At 38.5% G+C, this 14,497-nt stretch overlaps 1 long non-coding RNA gene across 1 annotated transcript; it reads right to left on the bottom strand.

The window, feature by feature from the left end:
- Positions 1–4,994: 4,994 nt before the first annotated feature.
- LOC124209400 lies at positions 4,995–6,232 on the bottom strand. Its single transcript, XR_006880898.1, has 3 exons — positions 5,532–6,232; positions 5,296–5,432; positions 4,995–5,232 (listed from the first exon to the last, which is right to left on the bottom strand). It is a non-coding gene; the product is annotated as an uncharacterized LOC124209400 (long non-coding RNA).
- Between the last annotated feature and the right edge of the window lie 8,265 nt (positions 6,233–14,497).

The following is a 14,497-nucleotide window of genomic DNA, read 5'->3' as shown; positions in this document are numbered from 1 at the left end:
TAGGTGAATTCCTCTGCAACGTTTGTTGAACCAACGATACCACGCCTCAACGAGATTGTTGGTTCGGTTTAGAAGACCGAACACGCTGAATGCTTCTGGTGTAACATCGTCAATCCAGAAATTGTAGACATAGTCCATCAGTCGTTTGATGGCAGCTTGGATCTCGCCTGATTCTTGCAAGAGTGACCTTCGATAGTGGGTTTTGATGTTCTGCAGAACCAAACACAAATCAGGTTATTAAATTTTTGCAACTGTTTGACAAATTGAAGAATTCGATTCACCTGAAATCCTCGTAAAATGTCATCCGCAGGAAGGAGAGCTAACGCGATGAGCTCTTTGATGATCTGCCGCACCTGTTTCCGAGTACGGTAGGAGCACTGCAGTCCATACTTTTGTACCTTTCTCCATATCGCCTATGAAAAATTGGTTTGTTAATGAAATAATTTTAATTATTTAAATCAAATGATGTATGATGTCAATGATTTGTTACCTGTCCATAGTGGAACCAGCAGCCGACACACTCACATCCCATAAATGCCTGCTTGCACGAATCTTGAATAGCCCTATCGAAATCTGAAATCAGCCTCTCTACGATGAGGTACACGTCCGGGTAAAGCTCATCGTAGACGGACAAGATCTTCTCAAGGACAGTGTCGTATAGCTCTCGGGTCTTTTTTGTCATTAACACGAACGCAAATGGATACACCTAGGTACATTATATTTTGAGTAAAATAATAACTTGTTTAATGCCGATCTTTTCTCATTTTTACCTGACCAAAGCGGCTAATATGTAGAGTGAACAGCTGCTTAAAGAGGGAGGGTAGACTGTCAAATGTGCCGTCAGCTTGGAGCTCTGTCGTATTCGACATTTCTGGCAAAAGCTTTGGAGATATGAACACAAAGCCCTCTCCTCCGTCACTGGATTGCACGCGCCCTTTGAAGAATTCACCCCCTTCAAAGGCATCACTGTTATGAAAATAGAAAAGGAAAATGGTAACAAAGTAAAATTAAATCAGCAATGTTGCTAAGTTCATTAGTGTACGGTCATCTTACGTGTATTCAGGATGCTGCATCAGTAGTTCATAGGCTTCGTCGATGGTCTTGGGGATACGAGGCTGCATGCTGCGCTTAGCACGCTGGATTCGTCGTTGCATTGCGTCTTTGTAGGTTAAAAGGAGGCCTGGATACCCTCGTCGAATACGGTCAAATATTTCACGAGGAGGATCACTTGAAATACAGGCCTCGACAGCGCAAGCGTTGACAAAAGCTACATTTCGCTGTTGATCCAGCTCAGGAGGATGGTTATGGGCGTGATGGCCGTCTTTTCGGAACTCGCCGGCCTCTGTATCCTTGCGGATTCGAGCATTGCAGTTCCCTTTCGTCCTCTTCTGGTTAATGCAGATGAAGACTTCGTCGGACAACCTTTGCAAAATCATTTTATTGATTATCAAGTTAGTTCAAATTTAAATTCATTAAATTTTTTAACGAAAATCAATATGTCGCCTTCTGGAAGTGATAGATGAATCCACGCTTTAACCTTTTCAACCTGGGGATGATCGTCCTCCTCAAACTGCTCTGCATTCATCGTCGTTCTTCTCTTTGGCAGCAGTGATGGTAGAAGATGCTTGGGTAAGACTGGAAAAGACACTGAACTGACTTTCGATTCATCCATTCTGCTTATATATCCGTTTCAGACAGTTCCGTGCCTGTTGCCAGTTTCTGAGAGCCACCAGTTTCTGAGAGCCAATACAGAACCTTCGTGTGATCTTACCGGCGGTGATCAGCTGCCGCCGTAACAGCTCTGTTTTGAACTCGCCGGAACGGTGCGCAACCCCTTTATACAATCCTTCTGGGAATTCTGAGGGTGATTCTCGGCGTTGAAGAGCCTAGTTTTCTGCCTTTTTGCAAGGCCACCACAACCCAACAATTCTATGAAGTTTTTAAGTTAGAAAGTTTTCTAGTTTATTCCTAAGTCCTTTTTTACTTGTATACAACAAGTGTTTGGCTGATATAATTTTAACTTAACAAGAGCCCTCGATGACATGAACCGAAATTCAACAAATATCTTCCTAGTCACATCATATGGTTCATTGGTACACTTTCAACTTCGCTCGTCATTCCTGAATATCATACAAACTTATTTTCCTAACAAAATTATTTTTCCGGGACCGTTGAGGCCAATAAATAATCTGTCGCCATGGCTGTTATGTAAATGACTCAAACAAATTTGCGTTTCTTATCAGCCAGCATTGATCAGCCAATAACGAAGCTGTGGTGTGATTTCTTTCGGATTTTCATTAGGCTAAATAGATGTATTGCTTCTGTGCTGCTTGTTCATGCTTCGTATCCCTTTATATTCATTTCACTATTCAATGAAAAAATTACCATTACCACGAAGAAGAATCATACAATGTATAGCTGGACACAGTTTTCCGTTTTAGATCAAATGTTGTATTCTTTTCTACTGTAATTTTTTATCATATCTCCTCACAACACTTTCCAGTTTATTATTTTATAATTTCAAACAAATCAAACAGGGTAGCCAGTGTCCGCTACCCGTGGGTGGCCAGTGCCGCCATCTGTGGGTAGCTGGTGTCACTTTATATAGGTAGCCACTGTAGGGGTAGCAGGTGTCGCCCCCATCGGTAGCCAGTGGAAAAGGTAGCCAGAGTCTCCATGCCAACAGTATATCCTGAACTGTTATTATTTAATTGGTACACAGTTGTCGCATTTGTAACAGTAATCCATCATATGAGATGGCGCAACTGGTCATGGCTAAGGAACCAACAGTAATACCTGTGAAGTAAGTCATCTATCTCTCTTGAATCTCTATTTTAGGCATTTTTGATGTTGTCGCTGATTTAATTACCTCAATTTGATTTTGATAGCAACACTTTTCCTCTCGTTTGTGATTTTATCCGTTCGTGGCCTGTGCTGCAGTCGAGTCAGTTTTCTGTTAGAAAAACTACTGGCCGATATTTCTGTTAGTTTGTTAGGCGTATTTCACAGAGATTTTTACATGAAACGAGGCTTTTGGATATTTTAGAGGGATCATGTTTTTATCGCTTTTTCGGATTATTTTTAGTTTCGTGGCTGTACAGCAATTAACAAGCCTATCGTTTGTAATGCATTTTTCTCCTTTTTTTTCGCTTTCTTCCCCTCTCTCCACCCTGATCCGTTGGGCGATTTTCCGATTTGATTTGGATGAATTCTTTGTTTCTGTCAACTTCCTCATGGTAATGAATGAATGAATCGAGTTGATCTGAAACGATAGAACTTTGTAATACTCGTGATGTTTCAAATTGATTGTATCACCAGCGTTACCACCATCGTTATTAGCAGTTCATTTATTCGCGTGATGATACCATAAAAGGGTCTTGTGGAAACAGTTCTGTTTCTCCACGTGAGCAAATACAATCCAGGCATCGTATTATCTGCATCCTTTAGAGAATTGTGTGAATATTGGTAGAAGCTATTATTACCAGGGGAAATTCAAGATCCTTATTTAAATATTTGGATTCCGTTTGGAAATGTTAATTCCGAGTTAATTCGCCTTTTTTAATTTGTGTGCAAAAGAGGTGCCATTCAACAATTGTCTTAAAACTCCAAAATCGTAGATGACTCAATAATTCAGTTGCCTACGAATGCGCTGCCTCGTCAAACAGTTTGATAATTTCCAAACGATAGGGTAAGGAAGGATCGATTGTCTCTTCGTTTTGTTCATTTTCACCTGTTGGTTCATTCATATTCAAATAATCCAAGCTGACAAAGAAGTCCATGTGTTTTTCGATCATCTCTGCCAGTTGGGAGAATGCCGGCCTCTCTTTTGGGTTTAATTGCCAACATTTTTTCATAATTTCCCCAAAAAAATTTGTTGAATTTTCCGGTTTTTCAATTCGGTGTCCGTTTTGAATGTCTTTTAACTTTTACAAGCGCCCAACCATTATTCATTCCTGTAAAATTAAGTGAAATTAGCTAACGCTTGTCACTCATTTTTATGGCAATATCAATTGATTTAATTTCCCACCTGGTTACGGAACTTTGCCGACAGAAAAGATTTCCCACAAGAGAATGCCGTAGGACCAGACATCCGATTGGCTGGAAAAGATTTTATTCGTCATCAGGGACTCGATGGCCATCCACTTGATTGGCAACAACTCAGACTATCAATAATAAACCAGACAATTACTAATTATAAAATCAATGTTTGATGATTATCGACTTCCTTACATCTCCTTTTTTCTGGTAATCGCAATTTTCCATTTGTCTTGACATTCCGAAATCGGCCACTTTGACGAATCCGTGATCGGCCAAAAGGAAATTGCGGGCGGCCAAGTCGCCGTGCAATACCTGCGATAGTGCGAAGGTACGGGACATTTTTATTAAATTATTGCGTTCAAAATTTGACTACGTCTTTCACCTTTTTGCTGGCCAAGAATTCCATGCCTCGCGCGATTTGTAATGACCATGAAATCAAGTCGTTCGTTTTTATTATTTGATTGGCAGTTGCATTCGAATCTTGTGCTTTACAACTGGCCTGGTTTGATTCGGGCTGCTTTTCAACATCATTCCCCCCCTCTCCTTCAACTTTTTAAACGATAAAAGTCATGTAAATATGATGCTGTTGATGTAAAATGAATTTCAGCGTAAACTCACGTCCTGGAACGTCATTGTCGACGGTAAAATCATTTGAAACCGAGGGACTTGAATTATTAAAAGGAATAGAATAATTATGTGGCTGTCGTTCACCGTTTCATCCACATTTATTACTTAGTTGGTGTGTTGATTTCCACCGTTTCGTCCTCAGGTAGAAAATTACCTAATGGGTTCAACTGGTTGATGAATTTATTCCGGTGTTCAATTAAATAAGATTTTAAATTGCAGAATCGGCAGAAATCGATGATGACCAGAATTTCTTTTGCAAGTAGCAAACAAGTTTTTTTTAAATCTAATTTAATTATTTTGTTTCACCTGTTAAATGCTGGTGATTTTACCTTTGATCATAGTGTTGGTGCAGGCCCCCATTAAATTGACGACATTTAAGTGCGGTCCCAAATAAATCATAATTTTTAATTCCCTTATGAGAGCGTCCAGTGCGTTAGGAGATTTGGCAATTGGCAGTCGGTTTGATCATTTTGACGGCCACTGTTGTCACAGTTTCATCCGAGTCTTTGATGCCCACTGCGTCTGCTTTAACAACTTGACCGAAACAACCGGATCCCAGTTCTTGACCTTCAAATTTAATTTTTAATTTTTTTCTCCGTTTAATGTCTGAAATGTTGGCGAACAACAAACCGAGTCTGAGCCGTTTACTAGGGAATTCCCATTTCTTATCGTAGGGCAGGAATTCCGTTTGATATTCCAACGTCTGGGTCGATTTTTCTCTGATCTTCGTTCCAAATTTTGTTGAGTTCCTTTTCCACATTTTTTATCTTTTGAATTGTATTTTGTGTGATAGTTAAAATGCAAATTTGAAATTATGTGTGTTTTAGTTAAGTGCGTTATATAATCAATATGAGTTTATTTCTTACTTTGTCGCGGTAAACTTAAATTCCGATTCCCGTTCCAACTGCCAGTAATCCGATTAAAGTGGCAGTCATGGCGATGATGTGAAATGCTGGTTGTTTGAAAAACGAGATGCTGACTGTGAAGTTATTTTGTCTTTCTTCTCTGCTATTTTTCCATCGACATTTGTAGATTCCTCTTTCGTTTTATTTTCCTTGCAGTGGCAAAACAGAAGCGGATTCGTTTAATGGGTTAAAATATCGTTTAGGAGAATAATTAAAGATTTCACCTTGAGCCAATGAATGGGAACATGTTGCGATAGTCGGTTTCAGATCAAATTTCGGCCAACTCCTTTTTCCAGGATAATTGAATTAGACAATGGGTCGTTGTCTATTTCTATTAAATCAAAAGAAATTGGTTAGTATTGTTAATTAAACATGAAACTGATTTGCATAGGACTTGGCATTTTTTATTATTTTAATTCATCAAACCTTTAATAGTGAAAGAAATCTCTTTGACTGTCGAATTGTCACCACCATCCGCGCATTTGAATTTCGTGTATGGAGTGTTTAAAGTTACGTTAATCAAGTGCAATTGGCACTTGTAAAACTCTTCCCACGTCACTTCAATTTCGTTTCTAATATCTGCGACGGTAGTGAGATTTGCAAATAGAAAGAATGTAAAAAATCAACGTCAATTTTCTTGTAGTATTTATAGTGTTAAAATGCCTGCGTTTGGTTCCTTTAAAACATTTTTGGAAAATTCGTGCCACGTCGCGTTCCCATTTGCGCAATAGAACCATGTCGGTGGGTCTCTTGAATAGTAGTTTGAGGATATTGCGAAACAAGTGCAGATTAAAGTGACGTTGGATCCTTCCACTGGATCATCAGGTGCTCCCACTCTCTCAACTTCGATTCCTAGTTGCATAATCGCATTCAATTTGTATAAGTTTACTGGGGTAATGTCACTATTTTTATTGCCTGGTACAAGAAACCGAAATGTTATCCAGACAGCTTCGATCCGATCCACTGGGAAGATTCTGCGTATCATCTCTTCTATATCGGTATCGTTGTGTTGAATGTTGGCGGGTTTTCCGTTAACAAAGGGCAAATGGCCGAAAACATAATATTTTGCCGAGTCGAAAACGGTTCGATTCTTCAACGTCAATCCAGTTCTAGGATCGAACGACCATCTCGAATTTTCAGTTGGGGTTGAGGAATTCCAAACCTTGCGAGCTACACGATTTGCAAAATTTTATTCGTGTCATATTGCCGTGTCTTCTTTCATGTTTTCTTTGATGCCATGATTTCGAAATAGGCCTACCTCGAGGTACGTGCGCCAGTCGCTTCGAGCACGCTTGAAAAGTGAAATGCTGACGTTCGGATGAGTTGTAATGAAAGGGATAAGAATGATGAATGGGATAAGAATGATGAATGAATGGGATAAGAATGATGAATAATGAAACGGCCAGGCTTCGCATTTGTAATAGCCCGTGTCCTCGGGTTTTAGGTTCATTAAAGTCAATCGTCGTAATCTGGTGCGTTTCATTTCTGAAAATGGTTATGTTTAGTCGCTCGTCTTTTTCGTCAATTGAATGCCCATCCCATTGCGCTTCCGTCTAGAGAAAACTAACGGTTACGAGTGACGACATTCAAAATTTAATAGTTAATCGAAGTAATTTTTATCATCTCAGATCGTGGAAAAATCCATTTTGGATCGGTTTAATTAATAAAAGTTGCATCGACATCTTCGTCGATGCAATTGAGTGTCAAGGTTGATCCTTCGTCATTGACTTGTTCGTCCTTTTCTACTTTGGGCAGTATTATGTAATTGTTCGTCAGCATCAGTTTGAACGATGTGATTGGCTCAAAAAGAAAACCAAAGTCCGAGCATCAGCGCCCGTCTCGTTGAATAAGTGTCACACATTGTCAACTCAATGCTGGGAATTGCAGCAGCCCCACGTCCAAACACGAAACACAATTTCAAATTGTTGCAAATAGTTTATGGATTAAACAAACGACGAATAATTAATTATTGATTTAATATTTCGGTCTCAAAAACAGTCAGCTCTGTTCCACTCGCCAACGTCTACTGCTGCGCACTTTCTTGAACGTTCTCGCCTCTCGGCTAGCGAACAAAAAAGGAAAGAGAAAGGCAGTGTCTCCGTAAGGTAAACGGGAATTTCCATGGCGACATGTCGAAGGCGCATGTTCGTCCTCACGATGTAGGGAGTTGTGCGTGCCTATGGGCCCTACAGGTTATGCAGATTATAGAGCCAACGAGAAGTGGTTTTGAGACTACATCTATATATGTGTCTAAATGTTACTTTTACACTTCGGGTGCTGGAAATGCGCAACTGTCGATAACATTTCCAAGCTAGTTCTTGACAGATTTGGGTTGAAAAATTTCTTTCCCGGAATGTATTATTATTAGTTCGATTCGTAATATTGTCTGTGAATATTCTCCTGGTATTTAATGTCGGTAGTAGGTAGAAGGAAATTCGATTCGATTAATATAATTTGTTTTTGTTTTTTTTAACGGAAAGCATGGCCCATTCTTTTCTAACAAAATAACAGTAAAAATGTTACATTATACAGTTCAAGAAAAAGATTCAATACCAGAGAGTTCAAATTAGTTTGAAAAGAAAGCGACATGGTGAAAGCTTCGGTTGTGTAGCTGTGCTATTAAACTGTTTAAACTATGTATTATATATTTAAGGCGTATCATTAAACAAAATCTGATTGTTTGCATGCATACATTTTTTCGCTACCTCCGCTACCTATAGGAAGGAACAAAGTTCGTCAGGATTAGGCATCGAGATAACCTGGAATGAGATCAACAGAGCAGATATACAGTATACATCATCAAACCAAAGTGCGTTCAATTTAATTTATGTTTTACACAGTTGCTATTTCTTCTTAAGATTTTTTTTAAGAAATCCATTGGAGATGGATCTTTTTATTTATTTGAAGTTTCAGTTGCTGAGCCCACTTTACTTGATGGCAAGATTACAGTCCTTATATACATCAATACATATGGCAGATACATCCGCATCCACTTGCTTCACACACCTGGTGGTTTTCTGATGGTTTGTCTGATTTTCCCCTTGATTTTCTGATCGTAAAGAAATGGAGATGGTGATAATTCAATTTTCTTTATTTCATGTTTGCATAGTTCAAGGTCAAGAGATGGATCAGATGAACTCAGAAGGAAGCGTCCGAGACGGAGAAATGATCTTGGGGTTACCTCCTTTTCAGGCGGCAGCAGCAGTCTCCAGTGGAGTGGATTTTTGTGCCTATGTCACATGACACTGCCTGGAAAATGGATCGTCACTTCAAAGAGACTTCTGGAATTCAACCCTTAAAAAAAGAAGTAAGTAATCCCTTAATTGAATCTTTATTGTATAGGATGTATATTAGATACTAATGACGTCACCTCTGGCTTATTTCTTGCTAAAATTTTAATTTTAACTTTCCACTTATTTGAATCTAGTAGCATAGGTGCAGATCACTTTATTTTTATAAATCTAAGCAAAATACTTTTTTCTATCGTCAGATGTCTTCGAGTTCGTCCGGGCTGACGTGAGACGGCGAGTAGGCCTATGACTATCGTCTGTTATATATAACAAGTCAACGTCGCTGGCGGGAATGCGATTTTAACAAGGTAGGTTCGAGGCTTTTTTCAATGGGCCATTCTTCCCCCCCCCCCCCGTACAAATCATTCAGAATTTTTATGGTGTTCCAAAGGCGAACGAATGCCCTCCCCTCATTTGTTTTAAAGTCAATAATTGCTTGTCTTATTCCGTGCAATTTTGATGTGAGGTGTTACTTTCTTTGGTTAATTGTGATGTCTTTGCTTTTGAGCCATTAGTCAGTTAGCATTGGCCGCTTTCTTTACAGTCTTTTCTTCACTTCCCAGTCAAGTTACATTTCTTGTTGGTATTTTTATTTTTAAAATTCCTTATAAATTTGTGGTTACATGATGACAGGCCTTTCGGTCAAAATGCGTCATTTTGACACTTTCCTCTCATCTCCCTGAACAGTTAGGCGATTTGATTGGGGTGGGATCGGGCGTAGCTTGGTCAGAACTCTTCAATGCTGCCATTGCCGCCAATTGCCGCTGGCGGCTTGGGGTGGGATTCCCCGAATATATCGAGGGAGGGGGGAGAGGGAGCAGGTGGCCAAGCCACGCCCGCGATACAAGCGGCATTTTGAGGAAGCTTCTAAGTCCCTTGATTATTCTGGCTGACGAAAGGGATAGGCGTTTGGGTACCTCTCCTGGTAGACCGTGCTCCAACAATGAAAATGGGAAGAATTTTCAAAAAATGTTTTTTTTTTCAAATCTTGAAGTAAACTTGATAATTGCTTTACGCTAAGGTTTAAGTTTTTTAAAGAAATGCTAAGATAAAAAGGAAAAAAATTCTCAAAATGTGCAACCCTCAACATATGCTCTGCGACTTAAGATAAGGCTGTGTCTGAAATTTTTTATGTAACCCATACCATTGAAACAGAATTTTTTTTAGAAAATTATGAAAGGGAACATTAACGTTTGGAAAATTTTATGCTGTGAATTGAAAAGGGATAAAATAAATGTATAACAAATATAAGGAGGTAATGTAATAAAAAGAAGGAAAACTTAAGACATGGCTTTGTCTGTTACATGAAAAAGTTTCAGACACAGCCTTGTCTTAAGTCGGAGAGGCCATGTTGCAATAATTACTTTTTCTCTTATGAACTTCGACTTGCTTCCGTCCTTCACCCAAAACTTAAATTCAATTGGTGGTCAGATGGATACTCTTCAAAATAAGAAATTGATCCCAGTAAAACTAGTTTCATTGCTGAATTAAAAAGAAAAATAGAAATCATGATCTAGGCTGATACCAAAGCGATTTCAGGTGCGACTAATAATATAATTTGCTAGATGTAAGCCCGATTGACCCTAAAGATTTTTTTGCGCCTCTTTAACCTATCTCTAGCCAACTGCCCATTTTTTTTCCTGCGGATGATGAAATCAGTAGGTTTTTTGAATCAAAAACTACTTATGATCTCAGATGCCTCGATTCTTCTTTTCCCTATATCCGCAAATTATTTATTCAATTCAATACTGGTTTGCTGTGAAGCGCCGCAGTAGAACGGCTTTTCTCTCTTGGTGGCAGAGTCTTAACTCCTATGCGTACGCAACTGAGTGACCAACGTTTTGAATCGCTGTTTTTTTTTAGGTTAAATTCTTGCCTTTTCTAGATTAGAGTTGTATTCATACATGAAAAAATAAATTTGAAATGAATAGTTTGTAACTTTTTAGTCTAAAATATAGGTACCGGTATCGGTATCGGTATCGCGATACTTTCGAAAATCAGTACCGGTAACGGTATCGACGATAGAAAAAAAAACGAGTATCGGTATCTATGTCGCCGGTATTATTTTAGAGTATCGTTAACAACCCTGTTTTTTTCTTTAATTCAAAAACGGAAACGAGTAGAAAAAATTTTTGAACGGAAAATTAAGCATTTTTTATCAAACCTTTTCTTGCTTTCCTTTTTGTGTCATTAATCATAATTCCTAGTGTAAAGGTGCGACAAGTAGGTATGTGAATATTTTTAGCTGTAGAATAGTTTTAACAGCAATATCTACTAAGAAACACTTTGACTTAAAAAGGGCTAGTTGAATCAACAGTTATTTTTCTTACTATGTCACTCACCTCTGTAGCAACTTTGTTTCCAATATATATATATTTTGTTTCTACTTTATTGATTTATGACAAAATTGTCTGCTCGTCAAGTTCAACCCTTTCTGCACCAATAATATCTTCAGTAAGACCATAACAAGAGCCTTATGCACTGAACCCTGAGAGAGAGGCTGAAATGCTTGAAGTGTGGCAGCTTCCATCGACCAAGCGGCAATCACAACGGAATCTTTTGTAATTGCAGAAGCAGTTACGGAATTGAATTCAGGGATGCTACAGCTCACATTAGAGCAGCATACACTCCAAGTCAGCAAGAAGTTGACCGGGGTATAAATTTGTCTGTAAATCCCATTTCTCTTCAATTAATTACATAATTACAATAAACATAAAATTCTAATTGTTATTATTTTTTAGACTACGACATCGGTAGTACTACTAATCAATCAAATGTTTATGTATCACTTAAACATCTTCGTTTCAAATCTACCTTCAGATACCACAAAAAAAGAATTTAAAGTAGCGGTCGACATGTTTGTTCCTATCGATGGTTGCAAACTATTAAAAGGTGGAGCAAATCATGTTTCGAAGAAAAAAGAGACGTCCTTGATGCTAAGACAAATTGGGATAGAAGAAAGCACTAGATATCTTGCAATAATATTTATTATAATATAATAAGACGAAAATGGATTACTAGTACCTTGGCCTAAAAGGATTAGGATATTCAGGCCAGTGGCCGGGACTTTCAAGCCCTCGGCTTGAATATCCCTGACCGGAATGTCCCTGATCTGAATTTCTCTGACCCCCAATATCGATGGCTAAAATTATCTTGTGGATACTTACTAAAGATGGATAAAAGCTACGACATGTCACATTTTATTGTGGTGTTTTCTCTTTTCTATTCAGTAGACGAATTCAAAAAGTACCACTACTTGGGGTAATGAAACAACATCATCAGCATCCTCTTGTTCTTCTTAAATCAATCAAGCAGTCTTACAGACTGCTTGAAGTGTAACTACCCTAATCGGGAATTCATTGATGTTTCTACTGGTTATCCTTCGTCTATGCACGATACAAATGTTTTTGCCCAAAGCAATATTGGTCAGAATTTAACAAGACTACTAGCCGAGACGCGGTATTAATTGTTAGCAGATTCAGCATATCTACGCGAATCATGAAACCGTACCGAAATAATGGTAGACTTTCTCGTCTGAGTTCACATTTTTATTTTTTGTTTAGGGAAATTTACTTAATGCTGAAAATCATTTTAATTTAGAGGCAGAAAAATTTCAACAAAACACTATCCAGAAATCGGTCAGCTATTGAACGTGCGTTTGCACTGTTGAAAGAAAAATGGAGACGACTTCGCTATCTAGATATGTTGCTTTAGAACAGGATGCCAGACGTCATTATTATTTCCTGCTGTCTTCACAATATGTGCAATCAACTGAAGGATGTAGATGAGGATGTACACGCTGAGGAGGTAGAAGATGATGCTGGTGAAGAGGATGAAAACTGTGACGAACGTGGTACGGCTGCTGGAAAAAGACAAATCATATCATATCTTTTGATGTAATTATGTGTGAGTAGTGCAATCCGTCAGTTTTCGTATATCATTATTGTCTAATCAGAAAATGAAATCAAATCGAAGTATGAACAAAAGCAGTGTATTAATTTATTATTTCTCAGACCACTTTTCAATAATAGAAGTTAAACGGTCAAAAGTTGCAGTTTTTTTTACTTGACTACGTGCGATGTCTTTGAGAACATCGACACGTTCTTTCCCAATGGCCACCAACTGTGTCTTCCAATTTGAAGAATTATTAACTGCTGGCGCCTTCTTTTTGGGACCACCATCCCCGACCTCGGCAACGTCATTCAACTCAATGGCTGGGTCGTCCCCAAATATAAGATCCATTTTTTCGGTCCATCTTCAATTGGAATTAGCCTTTGCGCATGGACGTTTCATCTTGCGCCAAGTCTTTTTCAGGTTATCAATTTTTTTCGAGAGTTGAAAACATGACATTCCGGTTGCCACTATTTTGGGAATTTTCGAAATCTAAATAACAAAATGGCTGTAAATCAGGCTAAAAAATAATTATAAAGTTAAATTTTTTTACTTTTTTCCAGATGTGGAACTTAACCGCGTAAGGCTCGTTAAATTGTGGCTTAAAATTTTGATACACGTCCAAGAGTGTAGAAACTTCTTTGGTGGTCCACTTTCCAGGATCACCACCACCCTCGTCCGACCCGGAATCTTCTATGGCCAAATTAGGATCAGAATCCTGTTCGCCAGCCCCAGAAATGTCTTCGTTTTCCTCGTCAGATACGTCTACAAAAAAAAGTTAAATATCCGGCACACAACTTTCACGCAGATTAATGAACAAGTACCAACAGCAGTTGATGAGGAAGGTTTCGGCTCGTTCTCAGCATAGTCCATTCTTCTCTTTTTGAATGGTCGAGTCGGCTTTTTTCTCTCTTGATTTTTTTAAGGTGCGGATTGTTTACTATTAACAGGCTCGGGTAAGACTTTAATTACTCCGTTATCAACCTGCACACGTGATGCAGCGCCAAAACGACGCTTGGCTCCACAACCCGATTTGGCAACCTGCTCGTCACCTGACGATTCTACTTCACATTCCGTTTGGTCTTCTTGAAAATAAAATAAATTTACATAAATGTTATTTGAAATAAACCAAATGAAATATACAGCAAACTTCAGACTTAACCGTCTTTTTTAATTCTAATTCTTCTTGCCTCTTTCTTTCTTCTTCGACCCTCTTTCTCTGTTCTTCCATGTTGAGGAAATATTGATACGCCTTAGCATTAAGATCAGCTTTGTATTGGGAATCTGAAAGAAATGAACACACGTGCGTAACACGCCAAGGGAACATTTGAATCACTACAAAGATAGTCAGAAAATTAAAATTACTTTACCATTTTCATATTTAGTTTTTATCTCCTCCGTCACACGAAGGTATACGATGCAACAACAAGGAATAAAATATTTCAAAACGTTGGATCCATTCCCAAAAACTTCATTTTCAGACATGATTCACTCTCTCTTTCTCCTGTGAACGCTTTTTACAAACTAAAGAAAGAAACACTTTAACCCCGAAAAGGTTTTAGTGCCCAAACCTCTGAATTCAATATTTTGCTTAATGATCTCCAAAGCTTTCTATCCCCACCTTCTCAACAGATTTTTTTTTTGTTTTTCTTCAAACAAAACATTTAACGCACTTCGCGTCCGCTGTGTCGTCTGCTACTGCATACACAAAACTCAGTTGAGATCCATTTTCCCCTCTGATCCAAG

Source organism: Daphnia pulex, chromosome 2 (assembly GCF_021134715.1).
Source record: "Daphnia pulex isolate KAP4 chromosome 2, ASM2113471v1".
Classification (NCBI taxonomy): Eukaryota; Metazoa; Arthropoda; class Branchiopoda; order Diplostraca; family Daphniidae; genus Daphnia; species Daphnia pulex.
This window is presented reverse-complemented; position numbering and strand designations above follow the sequence as displayed.